This window comes from Chiloscyllium plagiosum, unplaced genomic scaffold (assembly GCF_037043375.1).
Source record: "Chiloscyllium plagiosum isolate Xiang-an unplaced genomic scaffold, Cpla_swu_hap1 HiC_scaffold_35, whole genome shotgun sequence".
Taxonomy (NCBI): Eukaryota; Metazoa; Chordata; class Chondrichthyes; order Orectolobiformes; family Hemiscylliidae; genus Chiloscyllium; species Chiloscyllium plagiosum.
The window spans coordinates 16,460,893-16,481,392 of record NW_028270173.1 but is presented as its reverse complement, the minus strand read 5'-3'; the positions used below and the strand labels follow the sequence as shown (position 1 = coordinate 16,481,392).

Below are 20,500 nucleotides of genomic sequence, written 5' to 3'. Positions count from 1 at the left end.
TCGACCTCTCGGGCAGGAGTCCTTCATCAGGAAGGGTACTGTCATATATCCAAACATCTTCTGCTGCTTCATCAGTGACCTTCCTTCTGTCATATAGTCAGAAGTGTGCATTTTTGTTCACGATTGCATAATGATAGCACCACTGACAACTCCTCAGATACTGAAGCAGACCATACTAGGTTCAAATCCAGAAAGCCAATGCCCTCTGACGAACGCAATCGTCTTTATTTGTGCTAGATGTGACTCCAACCAGTGGATAAACAAAGATTGTAAACCTACTCAGTTCTTCACAACAGAGCGTCATTGATGTTCTCGCATTCAATATCTTTGAATAATGAGTGGCACAGACAGAGTCAATAGCCGGAGTCAAAGTTTGAAGATATTAGGAGGAAAGTATCAAGGAGACGTCAGAGGTAGGATCTTTACGCAGAGAGTTGCGAATGCATGGAATGGGTTGCCAGCTGTGGTGGTGGAAGCAGAGTCATTGGGGTCATTTAAGGAACTGCTGGACGTGTACATGGAGAGCAGTGAGTTGAGGGTTGCGTAGGTTACATTACATTAGGATGAAACCTCGGCACAACATCGTGGGCCAAAGGGCCTGTTCTGTGCTGTACTTTTCTATGTTCTATGTTCTATTTGAGGCTGGATTGGAGAAATAGTTGGTATGTTTCCAAAACCAAGGGATGTGCAGGAAAGTGAAGTTGATCATTAACGATGGCATGCAGGCTTGATCTGTGGGCTCTTTCTATCACCATCTCTATGTTCTTGTGTTTATAAATATGAGTCGTGCTGATTGTGTGCACGTAACACGTTAATGTTATAATTCAAGTAGAACTCATTTCCTTTTTAAGAATAGCGTTCTCCACTTGGTCAGGAACCATCTAGGCAAACTATAATTTGCACGTAATAATTTTGAGCCTCGAATCCTAGTTGTATTATTTACTTTATATATTTTGAAATAAAAATCAGTGTTCAGATCAAATCAAACCAGTCAAACAAAGAGCACTTCATTGCGATTTTCCTACTTGGTTTCTCGCTATATCAGCAATGGAGAAAGTCAGGGCTGCAGATGCTGGAGATTGGAGTCAGTTTGCTGCACCACTGTGCAGAATATCAACAATACCGGTTAAGTTTTCTGCTGGAGTTCAAAGTGTAGTAAAGTTCTCGCGCACGTTGTCCGCCGGCGCATTGGTGGTTCAGTGGTAGAATTCTCGCCTGCCACGCGGGAGGCCCGGGTTCGATTCCCGGCCAATGCATTGCCGCTCCCTTTATTTCGAATGCTGCACGGCATAACCGAGTTCAGCCCGATGCAAAGTCTGTTTCGCCTGGCTGCAGACTCACCGATGTCCTGCTGCGCGCGCGGTTAACAGACATGTGTTCACTCCTCGTGTGGGATCGGATAGAAATCTCCGCCCCACACTGCGCTGCAGGCTCCATTTTTGAGCATTTTCATGACGGAATCCATAGGTTTCTGGAAACTAATGGCATTAAGTAAAATCGACATAGTGAGATGACCGGCCGTGATCCCAGAATGATGGGCCAGACTGCATACGCCGAATGAGATTAGAGTGGTGCTGGAAAAGCACTGCGGGGCAGGCAGCATCCGAGGACCAGCAAAATCGACCTCTCGGGCAGGAGTCCTTCATCAGGAAGGGTACTGTCATATATCCAAACATCTTCTGCTGCTTCATCAGTGACCTTCCTTCTGTCATATAGTCAGAAGTGTGCATTTTTGTTCACGATTGCATAATGATAGCACCACTGACAACTCCTCAGATACTGAAGCAGACCATACTAGGTTCAAATCCAGAAAGCCAATGCCCTCTGACGAACGCAATCGTCTTTCTTTGTGCTAGATGTGACTCCAACCAGTGGATAAACAAAGATTGTAAACCTACTCAGTTCTTCACAACAGAGCGTCATTGATGTTCTCGCATTCAATATCTTTGAATAATGAGTGGCACAGACAGAGTCAATAGCCGGAGTCAAAGTTTGAAGATATTAGGAGGAAAGTATCAAGGAGACGTCAGAGGTAGGATCTTTACGCAGAGAGTTGCGAATGCATGGAATGGGTTGCCAGCTGTGGTGGTGGAAGCAGAGTCATTGGGGTCATTTAAGGAACTGCTGGACGTGTACATGGAGAGCAGTGAGTTGAGGGTTGCGTAGGTTACATTACATTAGGATGAAACCTCGGCACAACATCGTGGGCCAAAGGGCCTGTTCTGTGCTGTACTTTTCTATGTTCTATGTTCTATTTGAGGCTGGATTGGAGAAATAGTTGGTATGTTTCCAAAACCAAGGGATGTGCAGGAAAGTGAAGTTGATCATTAACGATGGCATGCAGGCTTGATCTGTGGGCTCTTTCTATCACCATCTCTATGTTCTTGTGTTTATAAATATGAGTCGTGCTGATTGTGTGCACGTAACACGTTAATGTTATAATTCAAGTAGAACTCATTTCCTTTTTAAGAATAGCGTTCTCCACTTGGTCAGGAACCATCTAGGCAAACTATAATTTGCACGTAATAATTTTGAGCCTCGAATCCTAGTTGTATTATTTACTTTATATATTTTGAAATAAAAATCAGTGTTCAGATCAAATCAAACCAGTCAAACAAAGAGCACTTCATTGCGATTTTCCTACTTGGTTTCTCGCTATATCAGCAATGGAGAAAGTCAGGGCTGCAGATGCTGGAGATTGGAGTCAGTTTGCTGCACCACTGTGCAGAATATCAACAATACCGGTTAAGTTTTCTGCTGGAGTTCAAAGTGTAGTAAAGTTCTCGCGCACGTTGTCCGCCGGCGCATTGGTGGTTCAGTGGTAGAATTCTCGCCTGCCACGCGGGAGGCCCGGGTTCGATTCCCGGCCAATGCATTGCCGCTCCCTTTATTTCGAATGCTGCACGGCATAACCGAGTTCAGCCCGATGCAAAGTCTGTTTCGCCTGGCTGCAGACTCACCGATGTCCTGCTGCGCGCGCGGTTAACAGACATGTGTTCACTCCTCGTGTGGGATCGGATAGAAATCTCCGCCCCACACTGCGCTGCAGGCTCCATTTTTGAGCATTTTCATGACGGAATCCATAGGTTTCTGGAAACTAATGGCATTAAGTAAAATCGACATAGTGAGATGACCGGCCGTGATCCCAGAATGATGGGCCAGACTGCATACGCCGAATGAGATTAGAGTGGTGCTGGAAAAGCACTGCGGGGCAGGCAGCATCCGAGGACCAGCAAAATCGACCTCTCGGGCAGGAGTCCTTCATCAGGAAGGGTACTGTCATATATCCAAACATCTTCTGCTGCTTCATCAGTGACCTTCCTTCTGTCATATAGTCAGAAGTGTGCATTTTTGTTCACGATTGCATAATGATAGCACCACTGACAACTCCTCAGATACTGAAGCAGACCATACTAGGTTCAAATCCAGAAAGCCAATGCCCTCTGACGAACGCAATCGTCTTTCTTTGTGCTAGATGTGACTCCAACCAGTGGATAAACAAAGATTGTAAACCTACTCAGTTCTTCACAACAGAGCGTCATTGATGTTCTCGCATTCAATATCTTTGAATAATGAGTGGCACAGACAGAGTCAATAGCCGGAGTCAAAGTTTGAAGATATTAGGAGGAAAGTATCAAGGAGACGTCAGAGGTAGGATCTTTACGCAGAGAGTTGCGAATGCATGGAATGGGTTGCCAGCTGTGGTGGTGGAAGCAGAGTCATTGGGGTCATTTAAGGAACTGCTGGACGTGTACATGGAGAGCAGTGAGTTGAGGGTTGCGTAGGTTACATTACATTAGGATGAAACCTCGGCACAACATCGTGGGCCAAAGGGCCTGTTCTGTGCTGTACTTTTCTATGTTCTATGTTCTATTTGAGGCTGGATTGGAGAAATAGTTGGTATGTTTCCAAAACCAAGGGATGTGCAGGAAAGTGAAGTTGATCATTAACGATGGCATGCAGGCTTGATCTGTGGGCTCTTTCTATCACCATCTCTATGTTCTTGTGTTTATAAATATGAGTCGTGCTGATTGTGTGCACGTAACACGTTAATGTTATAATTCAAGTAGAACTCATTTCCTTTTTAAGAATAGCGTTCTCCACTTGGTCAGGAACCATCTAGGCAAACTATAATTTGCACGTAATAATTTTGAGCCTCGAATCCTAGTTGTATTATTTACTTTATATATTTTGAAATAAAAATCAGTGTTCAGATCAAATCAAACCAGTCAAACAAAGAGCACTTCATTGCGATTTTCCTACTTGGTTTCTCGCTATATCAGCAATGGAGAAAGTCAGGGCTGCAGATGCTGGAGATTGGAGTCAGTTTGCTGCACCACTGTGCAGAATATCAACAATACCGGTTAAGTTTTCTGCTGGAGTTCAAAGTGTAGTAAAGTTCTCGCGCACGTTGTCCGCCGGCGCATTGGTGGTTCAGTGGTAGAATTCTCGCCTGCCACGCGGGAGGCCCGGGTTCGATTCCCGGCCAATGCATTGCCGCTCCCTTTATTTCGAATGCTGCACGGCATAACCGAGTTCAGCCCGATGCAAAGTCTGTTTCGCCTGGCTGCAGACTCACCGATGTCCTGCTGCGCGCGCGGTTCACAGACATGTGTTCACTCCTCGTGTGGGATCGGATAGAAATCTCCGCCCCACACTGCGCTGCAGGCTCCATTTTTGAGCATTTTCATGACGGAATCCATAGGTTTCTGGAAACTAATGGCATTAAGTAAAATCGACATAGTGAGATGACCGGCCGTGATCCCAGAATGATGGGCCAGACTGCATACGCCGAATGAGATTAGAGTGGTGCTGGAAAAGCACTGCGGGGCAGGCAGCATCCGAGGACCAGCAAAATCGACCTCTCGGGCAGGAGTCCTTCATCAGGAAGGGTACTGTCATATATCCAAACATCTTCTGCTGCTTCATCAGTGACCTTCCTTCTGTCATATAGTCAGAAGTGTGCATTTTTGTTCACGATTGCATAATGATAGCACCACTGACAACTCCTCAGATACTGAAGCAGACCATAGAAGGTTCAAATCCAGAAAGCCAATGCCCTCTGACGAACGCAATCGTCTTTCTTTGTGCTAGATGTGACTCCAACCAGTGGATAAACAAAGATTGTAAACCTACTCAGTTCTTCACAACAGAGCGTCATTGATGTTCTCGCATTCAATATCTTTGAATAATGAGTGGCACAGACAGAGTCAATAGCCGGAGTCATAGTTTGAAGATATTAGGAGGAAAGTATCAAGGAGACGTCAGAGGTAGGATCTTTACGCAGAGAGTTGCGAATGCATGGAATGGGTTGCCAGCTGTGGTGGTGGAAGCAGAGTCATTGGGGTCATTTAAGGAACTGCTGGACGTGTACATGGAGAGCAGTGAGTTGAGGGTTGCGTAGGTTACATTACATTAGGATGAAACCTCGGCACAACATCGTGGGCCAAAGGGCCTGTTCTGTGCTGTACTTTTCTATGTTCTATGTTCTATTTGAGGCTGGATTGGAGAAATAGTTGGTATGTTTCCAAAACCAAGGGATGTGCAGGAAAGTGAAGTTGATCATTAACGATGGCATGCAGGCTTGATCTGTGGGCTCTTTCTATCACCATCTCTATGTTCTTGTGTTTATAAATATGAGTCGTGCTGATTGTGTGCACGTAATAATTCAACGTGCATGTTATAATTCAAGTAGAACTCATTTCCTTTTTAAGAATAGCGTTCTCCACTTGGTCAGGAACCATCTAGGCAAACTATAATTTGCACGTAATAATTTTGAGCCTCGAATCCTAGTTGTATTATTTACTTTATATATTTTGAAATAAAAATCAGTGTTCAGATCAAATCAAACCAGTCAAACAAAGAGCACTTCATTGCGATTTTCCTACTTGGTTTCTCGCTATATCAGCAATGGAGAAAGTCAGGGCTGCAGATGCTGGAGATTGGAGTCAGTTTGCTGCACCACTGTGCAGAATATCAACAATACCGGTTAAGTTTTCTGCTGGAGTTCAAAGTGTAGTAAAGTTCTCGCGCACGTTGTCCGCCGGCGCATTGGTGGTTCAGTGGTAGAATTCTCGCCTGCCACGCGGGAGGCCCGGGTTCGATTCCCGGCCAATGCATTGCCGCTCCCTTTATTTCGAATGCTGCACGGCATAACCGAGTTCAGCCCGATGCAAAGTCTGTTTCGCCTGGCTGCAGACTCACCGATGTCCTGCTGCGCGCGCGGTTAACAGACATGTGTTCACTCCTCGTGTGGGATCGGATAGAAATCTCCGCCCCACACTGCGCTGCAGGCTCCATTTTTGAGCATTTTCATGACGGAATCCATAGGTTTCTGGAAACTAATGGCATTAAGTAAAATCGACATAGTGAGATGACCGGCCGTGATCCCAGAATGATGGGCCAGACTGCATACGCCGAATGAGATTAGAGTGGTGCTGGAAAAGCACTGCGGGGCAGGCAGCATCCGAGGACCAGCAAAATCGACCTCTCGGGCAGGAGTCCTTCATCAGGAAGGGTACTGTCATATATCCAAACATCTTCTGCTGCTTCATCAGTGACCTTCCTTCTGTCATATAGTCAGAAGTGTGCATTTTTGTTCACGATTGCATAATGATAGCACCACTGACAACTCCTCAGATACTGAAGCAGACCATACTAGGTTCAAATCCAGAAAGCCAATGCCCTCTGACGAACGCAATCGTCTTTCTTTGTGCTAGATGTGACTCCAACCAGTGGATAAACAAAGATTGTAAACCTACTCAGTTCTTCACAACAGAGCGTCATTGATGTTCTCGCATTCAATATCTTTGAATAATGAGTGGCACAGACAGAGTCAATAGCCGGAGTCATAGTTTGAAGATATTAGGAGGAAAGTATCAAGGAGACGTCAGAGGTAGGATCTTTACGCAGAGAGTTGCGAATGCATGGAATGGGTTGCCAGCTGTGGTGGTGGAAGCAGAGTCATTGGGGTCATTTAAGGAACTGCTGGACGTGTACATGGAGAGCAGTGAGTTGAGGGTTGCGTAGGTTACATTACATTAGGATGAAACCTCGGCACAACATCGTGGGCCAAAGGGCCTGTTCTGTGCTGTACTTTTCTATGTTCTATGTTCTATTTGAGGCTGGATTGGAGAAATAGTTGGTATGTTTCCAAAACCAAGGGATGTGCAGGAAAGTGAAGTTGATCATTAACGATGGCATGCAGGCTTGATCTGTGGGCTCTTTCTATCACCATCTCTATGTTCTTGTGTTTATAAATATGAGTCGTGCTGATTGTGTGCACGTAATAATTCAACGTGCATGTTATAATTCAAGTAGAACTCATTTCCTTTTTAAGAATAGCGTTCTCCACTTGGTCAGGAACCATCTAGGCAAACTATAATTTGCACGTAATAATTTTGAGCCTCGAATCCTAGTTGTATTATTTACTTTATATATTTTGAAATAAAAATCAGTGTTCAGATCAAATCAAACCAGTCAAACAAAGAGCACTTCATTGCGATTTTCCTACTTGGTTTCTCGCTATATCAGCAATGGAGAAAGTCAGGGCTGCAGATGCTGGAGATTGGAGTCAGTTTGCTGCACCACTGTGCAGAATATCAACAATACCGGTTAAGTTTTCTGCTGGAGTTCAAAGTGTAGTAAAGTTCTCGCGCACGTTGTCCGCCGGCGCATTGGTGGTTCAGTGGTAGAATTCTCGCCTGCCACGCGGGAGGCCCGGGTTCGATTCCCGGCCAATGCATTGCCGCTCCCTTTATTTCGAATGCTGCACGGCATAACCGAGTTCAGCCCGATGCAAAGTCTGTTTCGCCTGGCTGCAGACTCACCGATGTCCTGCTGCGCGCGCGGTTAACAGACATGTGTTCACTCCTCGTGTGGGATCGGATAGAAATCTCCGCCCCACACTGCGCTGCAGGCTCCATTTTTGAGCATTTTCATGACGGAATCCATAGGTTTCTGGAAACTAATGGCATTAAGTAAAATCGACATAGTGAGATGACCGGCCGTGATCCCAGAATGATGGGCCAGACTGCATACGCCGAATGAGATTAGAGTGGTGCTGGAAAAGCACTGCGGGGCAGGCAGCATCCGAGGACCAGCAAAATCGACCTCTCGGGCAGGAGTCCTTCATCAGGAAGGGTACTGTCATATATCCAAACATCTTCTGCTGCTTCATCAGTGACCTTCCTTCTGTCATATAGTCAGAAGTGTGCATTTTTGTTCACGATTGCATAATGATAGCACCACTGACAACTCCTCAGATACTGAAGCAGACCATAGAAGGTTCAAATCCAGAAAGCCAATGCCCTCTGACGAACGCAATCGTCTTTCTTTGTGCTAGATGTGACTCCAACCAGTGGATAAACAAAGATTGTAAACCTACTCAGTTCTTCACAACAGAGCGTCATTGATGTTCTCGCATTCAATATCTTTGAATAATGAGTGGCACAGACAGAGTCAATAGCCGGAGTCATAGTTTGAAGATATTAGGAGGAAAGTATCAAGGAGACGTCAGAGGTAGGATCTTTACGCAGAGAGTTGCGAATGCATGGAATGGGTTGCCAGCTGTGGTGGTGGAAGCAGAGTCATTGGGGTCATTTAAGGAACTGCTGGACGTGTACATGGAGAGCAGTGAGTTGAGGGTTGCGTAGGTTACATTACATTAGGATGAAACCTCGGCACAACATCGTGGGCCAAAGGGCCTGTTCTGTGCTGTACTTTTCTATGTTCTATGTTCTATTTGAGGCTGGATTGGAGAAATAGTTGGTATGTTTCCAAAACCAAGGGATGTGCAGGAAAGTGAAGTTGATCATTAACGATGGCATGCAGGCTTGATCTGTGGGCTCTTTCTATCACCATCTCTATGTTCTTGTGTTTATAAATATGAGTCGTGCTGATTGTGTGCACGTAATAATTCAACGTGCATGTTATAATTCAAGTAGAACTCATTTCCTTTTTAAGAATAGCGTTCTCCACTTGGTCAGGAACCATCTAGGCAAACTATAATTTGCACGTAATAATTTTGAGCCTCGAATCCTAGTTGTATTATTTACTTTATATATTTTGAAATAAAAATCAGTGTTCAGATCAAATCAAACCAGTCAAACAAAGAGCACTTCATTGCGATTTTCCTACTTGGTTTCTCGCTATATCAGCAATGGAGAAAGTCAGGGCTGCAGATGCTGGAGATTGGAGTCAGTTTGCTGCACCACTGTGCAGAATATCAACAATACCGGTTAAGTTTTCTGCTGGAGTTCAAAGTGTAGTAAAGTTCTCGCGCACGTTGTCCGCCGGCGCATTGGTGGTTCAGTGGTAGAATTCTCGCCTGCCACGCGGGAGGCCCGGGTTCGATTCCCGGCCAATGCATTGCCGCTCCCTTTATTTCGAATGCTGCACGGCATAACCGAGTTCAGCCCGATGCAAAGTCTGTTTCGCCTGGCTGCAGACTCACCGATGTCCTGCTGCGCGCGCGGTTAACAGACATGTGTTCACTCCTCGTGTGGGATCGGATAGAAATCTCCGCCCCACACTGCGCTGCAGGCTCCATTTTTGAGCATTTTCATGACGGAATCCATAGGTTTCTGGAAACTAATGGCATTAAGTAAAATCGACATAGTGAGATGACCGGCCGTGATCCCAGAATGATGGGCCAGACTGCATACGCCGAATGAGATTAGAGTGGTGCTGGAAAAGCACTGCGGGGCAGGCAGCATCCGAGGACCAGCAAAATCGACCTCTCGGGCAGGAGTCCTTCATCAGGAAGGGTACTGTCATATATCCAAACATCTTCTGCTGCTTCATCAGTGACCTTCCTTCTGTCATATAGTCAGAAGTGTGCATTTTTGTTCACGATTGCATAATGATAGCACCACTGACAACTCCTCAGATACTGAAGCAGACCATAGAAGGTTCAAATCCAGAAAGCCAATGCCCTCTGACGAACGCAATCGTCTTTCTTTGTGCTAGATGTGACTCCAACCAGTGGATAAACAAAGATTGTAAACCTACTCAGTTCTTCACAACAGAGCGTCATTGATGTTCTCGCATTCAATATCTTTGAATAATGAGTGGCACAGACAGAGTCAATAGCCGGAGTCATAGTTTGAAGATATTAGGAGGAAAGTATCAAGGAGACGTCAGAGGTAGGATCTTTACGCAGAGAGTTGCGAATGCATGGAATGGGTTGCCAGCTGTGGTGGTGGAAGCAGAGTCATTGGGGTCATTTAAGGAACTGCTGGACGTGTACATGGAGAGCAGTGAGTTGAGGGTTGCGTAGGTTACATTACATTAGGATGAAACCTCGGCACAACATCGTGGGCCAAAGGGCCTGTTCTGTGCTGTACTTTTCTATGTTCTATGTTCTATTTGAGGCTGGATTGGAGAAATAGTTGGTATGTTTCCAAAACCAAGGGATGTGCAGGAAAGTGAAGTTGATCATTAACGATGGCATGCAGGCTTGATCTGTGGGCTCTTTCTATCACCATCTCTATGTTCTTGTGTTTATAAATATGAGTCGTGCTGATTGTGTGCACGTAATAATTCAACGTGCATGTTATAATTCAAGTAGAACTCATTTCCTTTTTAAGAATAGCGTTCTCCACTTGGTCAGGAACCATCTAGGCAAACTATAATTTGCACGTAATAATTTTGAGCCTCGAATCCTAGTTGTATTATTTACTTTATATATTTTGAAATAAAAATCAGTGTTCAGATCAAATCAAACCAGTCAAACAAAGAGCACTTCATTGCGATTTTCCTACTTGGTTTCTCGCTATATCAGCAATGGAGAAAGTCAGGGCTGCAGATGCTGGAGATTGGAGTCAGTTTGCTGCACCACTGTGCAGAATATCAACAATACCGGTTAAGTTTTCTGCTGGAGTTCAAAGTGTAGTAAAGTTCTCGCGCACGTTGTCCGCCGGCGCATTGGTGGTTCAGTGGTAGAATTCTCGCCTGCCACGCGGGAGGCCCGGGTTCGATTCCCGGCCAATGCATTGCCGCTCCCTTTATTTCGAATGCTGCACGGCATAACCGAGTTCAGCCCGATGCAAAGTCTGTTTCGCCTGGCTGCAGACTCACCGATGTCCTGCTGCGCGCGCGGTTAACAGACATGTGTTCACTCCTCGTGTGGGATCGGATAGAAATCTCCGCCCCACACTGCGCTGCAGGCTCCATTTTTGAGCATTTTCATGACGGAATCCATAGGTTTCTGGAAACTAATGGCATTAAGTAAAATCGACATAGTGAGATGACCGGCCGTGATCCCAGAATGATGGGCCAGACTGCATACGCCGAATGAGATTAGAGTGGTGCTGGAAAAGCACTGCGGGGCAGGCAGCATCCGAGGACCAGCAAAATCGACCTCTCGGGCAGGAGTCCTTCATCAGGAAGGGTACTGTCATATATCCAAACATCTTCTGCTGCTTCATCAGTGACCTTCCTTCTGTCATATAGTCAGAAGTGTGCATTTTTGTTCACGATTGCATAATGATAGCACCACTGACAACTCCTCAGATACTGAAGCAGACCATACTAGGTTCAAATCCAGAAAGCCAATGCCCTCTGACGAACGCAATCGTCTTTCTTTGTGCTAGATGTGACTCCAACCAGTGGATAAACAAAGATTGTAAACCTACTCAGTTCTTCACAACAGAGCGTCATTGATGTTCTCGCATTCAATATCTTTGAATAATGAGTGGCACAGACAGAGTCAATAGCCGGAGTCATAGTTTGAAGATATTAGGAGGAAAGTATCAAGGAGACGTCAGAGGTAGGATCTTTACGCAGAGAGTTGCGAATGCATGGAATGGGTTGCCAGCTGTGGTGGTGGAAGCAGAGTCATTGGGGTCATTTAAGGAACTGCTGGACGTGTACATGGAGAGCAGTGAGTTGAGGGTTGCGTAGGTTACATTACATTAGGATGAAACCTCGGCACAACATCGTGGGCCAAAGGGCCTGTTCTGTGCTGTACTTTTCTATGTTCTATGTTCTATTTGAGGCTGGATTGGAGAAATAGTTGGTATGTTTCCAAAACCAAGGGATGTGCAGGAAAGTGAAGTTGATCATTAACGATGGCATGCAGGCTTGATCTGTGGGCTCTTTCTATCACCATCTCTATGTTCTTGTGTTTATAAATATGAGTCGTGCTGATTGTGTGCACGTAATAATTCAACGTGCATGTTATAATTCAAGTAGAACTCATTTCCTTTTTAAGAATAGCGTTCTCCACTTGGTCAGGAACCATCTAGGCAAACTATAATTTGCACGTAATAATTTTGAGCCTCGAATCCTAGTTGTATTATTTACTTTATATATTTTGAAATAAAAATCAGTGTTCAGATCAAATCAAACCAGTCAAACAAAGAGCACTTCATTGCGATTTTCCTACTTGGTTTCTCGCTATATCAGCAATGGAGAAAGTCAGGGCTGCAGATGCTGGAGATTGGAGTCAGTTTGCTGCACCACTGTGCAGAATATCAACAATACCGGTGAAGTTTTCTGCTGGAGTTCAAAGTGTAGTAAAGTTCTCGCGCACGTTGTCCGCCGGCGCATTGGTGGTTCAGTGGTAGAATTCTCGCCTGCCACGCGGGAGGCCCGGGTTCGATTCCCGGCCAATGCATTGCCGCTCCCTTTATTTCGAATGCTGCACGGCATAACCGAGTTCAGCCCGATGCAAAGTCTGTTTCGCCTGGCTGCAGACTCACCGATGTCCTGCTGCGCGCGCGGTTAACAGACATGTGTTCACTCCTCGTGTGGGATCGGATAGAAATCTCCGCCCCACCCTGCGCTGCAGGCTCCATTTTTGAGCATTTTCATGACGGAATCCATAGGTTTCTGGAAACTAATGGCATTAAGTAAAATCGACATAGTGAGATGACCGGCCGTGATCCCAGAATGATGGGCCAGACTGCATACGCCGAATGAGATTAGAGTGGTGCTGGAAAAGCACTGCGGGGCAGGCAGCATCCGAGGACCAGCAAAATCGACCTCTCGGGCAGGAGTCCTTCATCAGGAAGGGTACTGTCATATATCCAAACATCTTCTGCTGCTTCATCAGTGACCTTCCTTCTGTCATATAGTCAGAAGTGTGCATTTTTGTTCACGATTGCATAATGATAGCACCACTGACAACTCCTCAGATACTGAAGCAGACCATACTAGGTTCAAATCCAGAAAGCCAATGCCCTCTGACGAACGCAATCGTCTTTCTTTGTGCTAGATGTGACTCCAACCAGTGGATAAACAAAGATTGTAAACCTACTCAGTTCTTCACAACAGAGCGTCATTGATGTTCTCGCATTCAATATCTTTGAATAATGAGTGGCACAGACAGAGTCAATAGCCGGAGTCATAGTTTGAAGATATTAGGAGGAAAGTATCAAGGAGACGTCAGAGGTAGGATCTTTACGCAGAGAGTTGCGAATGCATGGAATGGGTTGCCAGCTGTGGTGGTGGAAGCAGAGTCATTGGGGTCATTTAAGGAACTGCTGGACGTGTACATGGAGAGCAGTGTGTTGAGGGTTGCGTAGGTTACATTACATTAGGATGAAACCTCGGCACAACATCGTGGGCCAAAGGGCCTGTTCTGTGCTGTACTTTTCTATGTTCTATGTTCTATTTGAGGCTGGATTGGAGAAATAGTTGGTATGTTTCCAAAACCAAGGGATGTGCAGGAAAGTGAAGTTGATCATTAACGATGGCATGCAGGCTTGATCTGTGGGCTCTTTCTATCACCATCTCTATGTTCTTGTGTTTATAAATATGAGTCGTGCTGATTGTGTGCACGTAACACGTTAATGTTATAATTCAAGTAGAACTCATTTCCTTTTTAAGAATAGCGTTCTCCACTTGGTCAGGAACCATCTAGGCAAACTATAATTTGCACGTAATAATTTTGAGCCTCGAATCCTAGTTGTATTATTTACTTTATATATTTTGAAATAAAAATCAGTGTTCAGATCAAATCAAACCAGTCAAACAAAGAGCACTTCATTGCGATTTTCCTACTTGGTTTCTCGCTATATCAGCAATGGAGAAAGTCAGGGCTGCAGATGCTGGAGATTGGAGTCAGTTTGCTGCACCACTGTGCAGAATATCAACAATACCGGTGAAGTTTTCTGCTGGAGTTCAAAGTGTAGTAAAGTTCTCGCGCCCGTTGTCCGCCGGCGCATTGGTGGTTCAGTGGTAGAATTCTCGCCTGCCACGCGGGAGGCCCGGGTTCGATTCCCGGCCAATGCATTGCCGCTCCCTTTATTTCGAATGCTGCACGGCATAACCGAGTTCAGCCCGATGCAAAGTCTGTTTCGCCTGGCTGCAGACTCACCGATGTCCTGCTGCGCGCGCGGTTAACAGACATGTGTTCACTCCTCGTGTGGGATCGGATAGAAATCTCCGCCCCACACTGCGCTGCAGGCTCCATTTTTGAGCATTTTCATGACGGAATCCATAGGTTTCTGGAAACTAATGGCATTAAGTAAAATCGACATAGTGAGATGACCGGCCGTGATCCCAGAATGATGGGCCAGACTGCATACGCCGAATGAGATTAGAGTGGTGCTGGAAAAGCACTGCGGGGCAGGCAGCATCCGAGGACCAGCAAAATCGACCTCTCGGGCAGGAGTCCTTCATCAGGAAGGGTACTGTCATATATCCAAACATCTTCTGCTGCTTCATCAGTGACCTTCCTTCTGTCATATAGTCAGAAGTGTGCATTTTTGTTCACGATTGCATAATGATAGCACCACTGACAACTCCTCAGATACTGAAGCAGACCATACTAGGTTCAAATCCAGAAAGCCAATGCCCTCTGACGAACGCAATCGTCTTTCTTTGTGCTAGATGTGACTCCAACCAGTGGATAAACAAAGATTGTAAACCTACTCAGTTCTTCACAACAGAGCGTCATTGATGTTCTCGCATTCAATATCTTTGAATAATGAGTGGCACAGACAGAGTCAATAGCCGGAGTCATAGTTTGAAGATATTAGGAGGAAAGTATCAAGGAGACGTCAGAGGTAGGATCTTTACGCAGAGAGTTGCGAATGCATGGAATGGGTTGCCAGCTGTGGTGGTGGAAGCAGAGTCATTGGGGTCATTTAAGGAACTGCTGGACGTGTACATGGAGGGTGTGTTGAGGGTTGCGTAGGTTACATTACATTAGGATGAAACCTCGGCACAACATCGTGGGCCAAAGGGCCTGTTCTGTGCTGTACTTTTCTATGTTCTATGTTCTATTTGAGGCTGGATTGGAGAAATAGTTGGTATGTTTCCAAAACCAAGGGATGTGCAGGAAAGTGAAGTTGATCATTAACGATAGCGAGCAGGCTTGATCTGTGGGCTATTTCTATCACCATCTCTATGTTCTTGTGTTTATAAATATGAGTTGTGCTGATTGTGTGCACGTAATAATTCAACGTGCATGTTATAATTCAAGTAGAACTCATTTCCTTTTTAAGAATAGCGTTCTCCACTTGGTCAGGAACCATCTAGGCAAACTATAATTTGCACGTAATAATTTTGAGCCTCGAATCCTAGTTGTATTATTTACTTTATATATTTTGAAATAAAAATCAGTGTTCAGATCAAATCAAACCAGTCAAACAAAGAGCGCTTCATTGCGATTTTCCTACTTGGTTTCTCGCTATATCAGCAATGGAGAAAGTCAGGGCTGCAGATGCTGGAGATTGGAGTCAGTTTGCTGCACCACTGTGCAGAATATCAACAATACCGGTTAAGTTTTCTGCTGGAGTTCAAAGTGTAGTAAAGTTCTCGCGCCCGTTGTCCGCCGGCGCATTGGTGGTTCAGTGTTAGAATTCTCGCCTGCCACGCGGGAGGCCCGGGTTCGATTCCCGGCCAATGCATTGCCGCTCCCTTTATTTCGAATGCTGCACGGCATAACCGAGTTCAGACCGATGCAAAGTCTGTTTCGCCTGGCTGCAGACTCACCGATGTCCTGCTGCGCGCGCGGTTAACAGACATGTGTTCACTCCTCGTGTGGGATCGGATAGAAATCTCCGCCCCACACTGCGCTGCAGGCTCCATTTTTGAGCATTTTCATGACGGAATCCATAGGTTTCTGGAAACTAATGGCATTAAGTAAAATCGACATAGTGAGATGACCGGCCGTGATCCCAGAATGATGGGCCAGACTGCATACGCCGAATGAGATTAGAGTGGTGCTGGAAAAGCACTGCGGGGCAGGCAGCATCCGAGGACCAGCAAAATCGACCTCTCGGGCAGGAGTCCTTCATCAGGAAGGGTACTGTCATATATCCAAACATCTTCTGCTGCTTCATCAGTGACCTTCCTTCTGTCATATAGTCAGAAGTGTGCATTTTTGTTCACGATTGCATAATGATAGCACCACTGACAACTCCTCAGATACTGAAGCAGACCATACTAGGTTCAAATCCAGAAAGCCAATGCCCTCTGACGAACGCAATCGTCTTTCTTTGTGCTAGATGTGACTCCAACCAGTGGATAAACAAAGATTGTAAACCTACTCAGTTCTTCACAACAGAGCGTCATTGATGTTCTCGCATTCAATATCTTTGAATAATGAGTGGCACAGACAGAGTCAATAGCCGGAGTCATAGTTTGAAGATATTAGGAGGAAAGTATCAAGGAGACGTCAGAGGTAGGATCTTTACGCAGAGAGTTGCGAATGCATGGAATGGGTTGCCAGCTGTGGTGGTGGAAGCAGAGTCATTGGGGTCATTTAAGGAACTGCTGGACGTGTACATGGAGAGCAGTGAGTTGAGGGTTGCGTAGGTTACATTACATTAGGATGAAACCTCGGCACAACATCGTGGGCCAAAGGGCCTGTTCTGTGCTGTACTTTTCTATGTTCTATGTTCTATTTGAGGCTGGATTGGAGAAATAGTTGGTATGTTTCCAAAACCAAGGGATGTGCAGGAAAGTGAAGTTGATCATTAACGATGGCATGCAGGCTTGATCTGTGGGCTCTTTCTATCACCATCTCTATGTTCTTGTGTTTATAAATATGAGTCGTGCTGATTGTGTGCACGTAACACGTTAATGTTATAATTCAAGTAGAACTCATTTCCTTTTTAAGAATAGCGTTCTCCACTTGGTCAGGAACCATCTAGGCAAACTATAATTTGCACGTAATAATTTTGAGCCTCGAATCCTAGTTGTATTATTTACTTTATATATTTTGAAATAAAAATCAGTGTTCAGATCAAATCAAACCAGTCAAACAAAGAGCGCTTCATTGCGATTTTCCTACTTGGTTTCTCGCTATATCAGCAATGGAGAAAGTCAGGGCTGCAGATGCTGGAGATTGGAGTCAGTTTGCTGCACCACTGTGCAGAATATCAACAATACCGGTTAAGTTTTCTGCTGGAGTTCAAAGTGTAGTAAAGTTCTCGCGCCCGTTGTCCGCCGGCGCATTGGTGGTTCAGTGGTAGAATTCTCGCCTGCCACGCGGGAGGCCCGGGTTCGATTCCCGGCCAATGCATTGCCGCTCCCTTTATTTCGAATGCTGCACGGCATAACCGAGTTCAGACCGATGCAAAGTCTGTTTCGCCTGGCTGCAGACTCACCGATGTCCTGCTGCGCGCGCGGTTAACAGACATGTGTTCACTCCTCGTGTGGGATCGGATAGAAATCTCCGCCCCACACTGCGCTGCAGGCTCCATTTTTGAGCATTTTCATGACGGAATCCATAGGTTTCTGGAAACTAATGGCATTAAGTAAAATCGACATAGTGAGATGACCGGCCGTGATCCCAGAATGATGGGCCAGACTGCATACGCCGAATGAGATTAGAGTGGTGCTGGAAAAGCACTGCGGGGCAGGCAGCATCCGAGGACCAGCAAAATCGACCTCTCGGGCAGGAGTCCTTCATCAGGAAGGGTACTGTCATATATCCAAACATCTTCTGCTGCTTCATCAGTGACCTTCCTTCTGTCATATAGTCAGAAGTGTGCATTTTTGTTCACGATTGCATAATGATAGCACCACTGACAACTCCTCAGATACTGAAGCAGACCATACTAGGTTCAAATCCAGAAAGCCAATGCCCTCTGACGAACGCAATCGTCTTTCTTTGTGCTAGATGTGACTCCAACCAGTGGATAAACAAAGATTGTAAACCTACTCAGTTCTTCACAACAGAGCGTCATTGATGTTCTCGCATTCAATATCTTTGAATAATGAGTGGCACAGACAGAGTCAATAGCCGGAGTCATAGTTTGAAGATATTAGGAGGAAAGTATCAAGGAGACGTCAGAGGTAGGATCTTTACGCAGAGAGTTGCGAATGCATGGAATGGGTTGCCAGCTGTGGTGGTGGAAGCAGAGTCATTGGGGTCATTTAAGGAACTGCTGGACGTGTACATGGAGAGCAGTGAGTTGAGGGTTGCGTAGGTTACATTACATTAGGATGAAACCTCGGCACAACATCGTGGGCCAAAGGGCCTGTTCTGTGCTGTACTTTTCTATGTTCTATGTTCTATTTGAGGCTGGATTGGAGAAATAGTTGGTATGTTTCCAAAACCAAGGGATGTGCAGGAAAGTGAAGTTGATCATTAACGATGGCATGCAGGCTTGATCTGTGGGCTCTTTCTATCACCATCTCTATGTTCTTGTGTTTATAAATATGAGTCGTGCTGATTGTGTGCACGTAACACGTTAATGTTATAATTCAAGTAGAACTCATTTCCTTTTTAAGAATAGCGTTCTCCACTTGGTCAGGAACCATCTAGGCAAACTATAATTTGCACGTAATAATTTTGAGCCTCGAATCCTAGTTGTATTATTTACTTTATATATTTTGAAATAAAAATCAGTGTTCAGATCAAATCAAACCAGTCAAACAAAGAGCGCTTCATTGCGATTTTCCTACTTGGTTTCTCGCTATATCAGCAATGGAGAAAGTCAGGGCTGCAGATGCTGGAGATTGGAGTCAGTTTGCTGCACCACTGTGCAGAATATCAACAATACCGGTTAAGTTTTCTGCTGGAGTTCAAAGTGTAGTAAAGTTCTCGCGCACGTTGTCCGCCGGCGCATTGGTGGTTCAGTGGTAGAATTCTCGCCTGCCACGCGGGAGGCCCGGGTTCGATTCCCGGCCAATGCATTGCCGCTCCCTTTATTTCGAATGCTGCACGGCATAACCGAGTTCAGCCCGATGCAAAGTCTGTTTCGCCTGGCTGCAGACTCACCGATGTCCTGCTGCGCGCGCGGTTAACAGACATTTGTTCACTCCTCGTGTGGGATCGGATAGAAATCTCCGCCCCACACTGCGCTGCAGGCTCCATTTTTGAGCATTTTCATGACGGAATCCATAGGTTTCTGGAAACTAATGGCATTAAGTAAAATCGACATAGTGAGATGACCGGCCGTGATCCCAGAATGATGGGCCAGACTGCATACGCCGAATGAGATTAGAGTGGTGCTGGAAAAGCACTGCGGGGCAGGCAGCATCCGAGGACCAGCAAAATCGACCTCTCGGGCAGGAGTCCTTCATCAGGAAGGGTACTGTCATATATCCAAACATCTTCTGCTGCTTCATCAGTGACCTTCCTTCTGTCATATAGTCAGAAGTGTGCATTTTTGTTCACGATTGCATAATGATAGCACCACTGACAACTCCTCAGATACTGAAGCAGACCATACTAGGTTCAAATCCAGAAAGCCAATGCCCTCTGACGAACGCAATCGTCTTTCTTTGTGCTAGATGTGACTCCAACCAGTGGATAAACAAAGATTGTAAACCTACTCAGTTCTTCACAACAGAGCGTCATTGATGTTCTCGCATTCAATATCTTTGAATAATGAGTGGCACAGACAGAGTCAATAGCCGGATCATAGTTTGAAGATATTAGGAGGAAAGTATCAAGGAGACGTCAGAGGTAGGATCTTTACGCAGAGAGTTGCGAATGCATGGAATGGGTTGCCAGCTGTGGTGGTGGAAGCAGAGTCATTGGGGTCATTTAAGGAACTGCTGGACGTGTACATGGAGGGTGTGTTGAGGGTTGCGTAGGTTACATTACATTAGGATGAAACCTCGGCACAACATCGTGGGCCAAAGGGCCTGTTCTGTGCTGTACTTTTCTATGTTCTATGTTCTATTTGAGGCTGGATTGGAGAAATAGTTGGTATGTTTCCAAAACCAAGGGATGTGCAGGAAAGTGAAGTTGATCATTAACGATAGCGAGCAGGCTTGATCTGTGGGCTATTTCTATCACCATCTCTATGTTCTTGTGTTTATAAATATGAGTTGTGCTGATTGTGTGCACGTAATAATTCAACGTGCATGTTATAATTCAAGTAGAACTCATTTCCTTTTTAAGAATAGCGTTCTCCACTTGGTCAGGAACCATCTAGGCAAACTATAATTTGCACGTAATAATTTTGAGCCTCGAATCCTAGTTGTATTATTTACTTTATATATTTTGAAATAAAAATCAGTGTTCAGATCAAATCAAACCAGTCAAACAAAGAGCGCTTCATTGCGATTTTCCTACTTGGTTTCTCGC

The 20,500-nt window shown here is 45.4% G+C and overlaps 12 non-coding genes across 12 annotated transcripts; all 12 read left to right on the top strand.

Annotated features, from left to right (window-relative positions):
• The first annotated feature begins 1,185 nt into the window (after window positions 1-1,185).
• On the top strand, window positions 1,186-1,256 carry trnag-gcc (transfer RNA glycine (anticodon GCC)). The gene has a single exon. It is a non-coding gene; the product is annotated as a tRNA-Gly (tRNA).
• A 1,548-nt stretch (window positions 1,257-2,804) lies between these two features.
• On the top strand, window positions 2,805-2,875 carry trnag-gcc (transfer RNA glycine (anticodon GCC)). The gene has a single exon. It is a non-coding gene; the product is annotated as a tRNA-Gly (tRNA).
• A 1,548-nt stretch (window positions 2,876-4,423) lies between these two features.
• Window positions 4,424-4,494, top strand: trnag-gcc (transfer RNA glycine (anticodon GCC)). The gene has a single exon. It is a non-coding gene; the product is annotated as a tRNA-Gly (tRNA).
• A 1,554-nt stretch (window positions 4,495-6,048) lies between these two features.
• trnag-gcc (transfer RNA glycine (anticodon GCC)) lies at window positions 6,049-6,119 on the top strand. The gene has a single exon. It is a non-coding gene; the product is annotated as a tRNA-Gly (tRNA).
• Window positions 6,120-7,673: 1,554 nt separating this feature from the next.
• trnag-gcc (transfer RNA glycine (anticodon GCC)) lies at window positions 7,674-7,744 on the top strand. Its single transcript has one exon. It is a non-coding gene; the product is annotated as a tRNA-Gly (tRNA).
• A 1,554-nt stretch (window positions 7,745-9,298) lies between these two features.
• trnag-gcc (transfer RNA glycine (anticodon GCC)) lies at window positions 9,299-9,369 on the top strand. Its single transcript has one exon. It is a non-coding gene; the product is annotated as a tRNA-Gly (tRNA).
• A 1,554-nt stretch (window positions 9,370-10,923) lies between these two features.
• Window positions 10,924-10,994, top strand: trnag-gcc (transfer RNA glycine (anticodon GCC)). Its single transcript has one exon. It is a non-coding gene; the product is annotated as a tRNA-Gly (tRNA).
• A 1,554-nt stretch (window positions 10,995-12,548) lies between these two features.
• On the top strand, window positions 12,549-12,619 carry trnag-gcc (transfer RNA glycine (anticodon GCC)). Its single transcript has one exon. It is a non-coding gene; the product is annotated as a tRNA-Gly (tRNA).
• A 1,548-nt stretch (window positions 12,620-14,167) lies between these two features.
• Window positions 14,168-14,238, top strand: trnag-gcc (transfer RNA glycine (anticodon GCC)). Its single transcript has one exon. It is a non-coding gene; the product is annotated as a tRNA-Gly (tRNA).
• A 1,551-nt stretch (window positions 14,239-15,789) lies between these two features.
• Window positions 15,790-15,860, top strand: trnag-gcc (transfer RNA glycine (anticodon GCC)). The gene has a single exon. It is a non-coding gene; the product is annotated as a tRNA-Gly (tRNA).
• Window positions 15,861-17,408: 1,548 nt separating this feature from the next.
• Window positions 17,409-17,479, top strand: trnag-gcc (transfer RNA glycine (anticodon GCC)). The gene has a single exon. It is a non-coding gene; the product is annotated as a tRNA-Gly (tRNA).
• Window positions 17,480-19,027: 1,548 nt separating this feature from the next.
• On the top strand, window positions 19,028-19,098 carry trnag-gcc (transfer RNA glycine (anticodon GCC)). The gene has a single exon. It is a non-coding gene; the product is annotated as a tRNA-Gly (tRNA).
• The last annotated feature ends 1,402 nt before the right edge of the window (window positions 19,099-20,500 follow it).